The following is a 3,641-nucleotide window of genomic DNA, read 5'->3' as shown; positions in this document are numbered from 1 at the left end:
AGATAAAAAATGAAATTAGAAAAATCGACATTTTTTTCGATGTTTGCATTAAAATAAAAATTAAATAAACAAAAAAATAAAAAATCTACTCTCACCATTTTCAAAAAAAAAAAATCTAAAATCGGTGCATAATTGCGTTCTAAATGTCATTTTGAACCTCGTTTTCCGATTTCACCCCACTGTGCTACGCTTGCGTTAGGGCCCCGCGGTGGTTGGCCGCATTTGGCGCGCAATTCAAAATTACTTTAAAAAACAATTCTTGTAAATTAAATGAAAAATATTTAAAAATGAAAAAAAGTGGCACAGGGTGCCAACATGGGGATCAGCGATCTAACCACTTGTGGAACCACAACTCTGGTACTGGTCTGCTTATCAAATTTTTCCTAAATCTCCTCCAGCCCGGCGTTCTCTCTCACCTACTTCGCCAGTTCTCCTATATAATCCGCGAGCTATACTACCATTGTAAATCCATGCAAATATGCTATTATCTTTTATCAGAAGATTCGGGATTCGGATTCGCTTTTACTTTAATTTATCCTTCGTTCAACCATGCCTTAATTAGCCAATTCAATCTAAATATATTTAAGTGTAGACAGCTTATTATCTAATAAAATTTTTAATAAACATTAACAAAGCCAGAAGAAATTAGGACAGAATGTCAAAGGACCTTAGCGTGGACAGAACCTGACCTCTGAGTAAACCGGCTTCGAACGAACAAACCTTCACGTAGAATTCAATCAAGATTCCTCGAGGATTCTTCCATGTAGACAGATCTCGACGTAGACCCTCGATCCTGATATCTCCAGTAAATTCTCCCCTTCCTATTCTAATGGTAGGTGATTTTCACCACCCCACCTGTTGAGGCAGCCAATCGAAATATTAAGAAACCAGCTGTGAATTTCCGTCGGCCACAGTTATTAGAAATTTTACTGCAATTTGTGTCTTTTCTCCATAAATTAAATTTTTTTGATTTGCAATGATCATTTTTACGATTCAAACTAAAAATACGCATCAAAGAGTAAGGTAGTCCTTAGAACATTTGTATATTTCTTCTCGTCTCTTGTGACGTTTTACAAAAAAATTGAATTTCTAGTTTTGATTGTAATTTTTTACGGTTAAAACAAAAACTTCTTGTCCTATCTAAAAATTATTAATAAACATTTGAATGACTTTTCACTCTTTTTTGGAAGAGCAAATTTTTGCTATGTATATTTTTCAAAGCTTTTTTCGCCTGTCCAAAAATTAATAAAATTAATTATTTTTCATGTGGATTTTTACGAATAAAAGAAAAACCATGCGTCCTGTTAAAAAATAATTAATAATAAATTTTTAGCTTTTTTCTTTATTAACAACTTTTGTCTTGTTATTCTTTGTCGTAAATTGTGTTAATTGTAAAAAATTTATTTATTTTGTATTTGTAATGCTGTGTTTAAACAATAAAAAAGAAACTATGTGTCTTATGAAATAGTAAATAACAATAAATTCGCTGATATTTTTTGGGTGCACAATTTTTGTTGATTCATTTTTTTTCGTAGTTTGCATAGCTTTACCGCAAAATGGAATTTTGTATTTCATCAAACCATTCTTACTGTTTCTGATTCCTTATTTTCAGAATCTACCCATATAGAAACCGCCCCATTTGTCCCCATTTCAATTAGGGTAGCAGTCGGAATCTCGCCAGAAAAACTGGACCAGTCATTCCTAATCAGGACCCTTTAAGGCACTGTTTTCATTTTATATTCCTCATGACTATACAGACAATGTGCATATTGTTATGTCCTAATCTTGTGTTGAACCAGGCTTTAGTTAGTTGCTAATTAAGAAAAAAGAGCCATAACTTCAAATAGGTGTGTTGCAAGATCCTGATTTCAAATAATTTTGACAATTTCATTATAAAGTGTAAGCTAATATTTAAAAAATGCAGTAATATAGTGCAGAGAATATAATTGCCTCTGTTATTTCGTACAATAGGGGAATTAAATAGTTTAATAAATAAGGCCTTGAAATTCTCTTTTGCTATAAACTTGTTAAAGTTAAAAATTTCGCTGAGTTTTCTCTCACAAAAACGGGTTATGCAATTAATATGTTTCACGTTAATTACGTTCTTTGTGCTAAAATTAAAACTTTTTTTATTTATTCCGAGACAGAATTTTCAATAAGTAGATTTATTATCTTTAATTAATGCTAATAATTTGGATAAAATTATTAGCAAAATTAATTAACGTGTTTCAAATGGTAACTAACTATTACCTAACATTTTGTGTACAAAACTTATTGTAATGATTATATTAAAGAACTATATTCCGAAAAATTCCTTTTACAAATGATTTTTGATTTAAGGTTTAACATTTTGAGAATTTGTCAGAAAAAATCTAGTTTCCATGAAACTATTGGATTGGAAGATTTAATCCCAAAATTCTTCAAATAAAATATTATATACGTTCCTTATTTGCAAGACTTAATATATTAATTATTTAAATTTCAAATTATTTTATTTTATTTTAAATTTAGTCACCCTAAGAGACCTTCCGAGATACTACACATCTATAGCATTGGATACCTCCAGAACATTGTTGTCTCTTTTCCTCAATGTTAAAATAATTATACTTCCACCCAGAAAAAAAAATTTTAACAAAATAATTGCAACCAAACTAATGAATCTTTGATAGAAAAAAAGTAATTTTCTACAACAACTGTAGTAGTTGATATTCCCACCAAAAAATATTTTATTTTTTAATAAAAAAGTGCTAAATTGAACCCGAAAATAAGATTTTTCAACGAAAGAGTCAAATTTTCAACTAAGAAAGATTTTTCGGTCAATAAAGACGAGTTAAAAAGGAAAAGTTGAATTTACAACTCAGAAATAGGCATTTTATATTCAAATAATTGAATTTTCAACTAGAAAGTTAGAGTTTCCAAGAAAAGAAGTAAATTTTTAACTGAAAAATATCAGTTCTAGAAGATGAATTTTCTACCACAAAAGACAAAATTTGAGAACAAAAAATAAATGAACTTAATTTTCAAAGAAAATAATTAGGTTTTCAACTAAACAAATGAATTCTCCACTAAAAAGTTTGATTTCCTACAAGAAATTATCCGAAAAAAAATTATTTAAATTTTGAGTTAAAATCATAAAATTTTCAATTAGAAAAAACTCATTTTCAACCTAAGAAATGAATTTGCAACGAAAAGATTATTTTTCTGTCAGAAAGAATAATTTCAACGAAGTAAGTGAATTTTTAACAAAAAATTTTAATTTTCAATGGCCATTTTGATGTTTAAGAGTGTCAAATCTCTCGAAAATACAGTTGGTGGGTAGTGGTTTTTCCTATATTTGTAGGGGGGTGGGGGTGGCTGGGGGGTGGAGGGTAGTCCGTTTAGCGTGCAATCGACTCGGGATACTTATAAGATACTACCATGATTTTTTCAGATTTTTTGTTCCAAAAATAAATTAGGCCAAAAACCGGCCTTACCGACCCTCCCCCTTTATTGTGAATTACTTTTTCGTAGGATACGTAGTTTCTGTTTTATTCGTTAAAAACAGCATTACAAATCAAATAAGTTTTATTTAACAAAAGACACAAGTTAAAACAAACAAAATAATAAGACAAAAGTTGCTCATAAAGAAAAAAGCTACAAAT

This window comes from Belonocnema kinseyi, chromosome 8, assembly GCF_010883055.1.
Source record: "Belonocnema kinseyi isolate 2016_QV_RU_SX_M_011 chromosome 8, B_treatae_v1, whole genome shotgun sequence".
In the NCBI taxonomy this organism is placed as follows: Eukaryota; Metazoa; Arthropoda; class Insecta; order Hymenoptera; family Cynipidae; genus Belonocnema; species Belonocnema kinseyi.
This window is presented reverse-complemented; position numbering follows the sequence as displayed.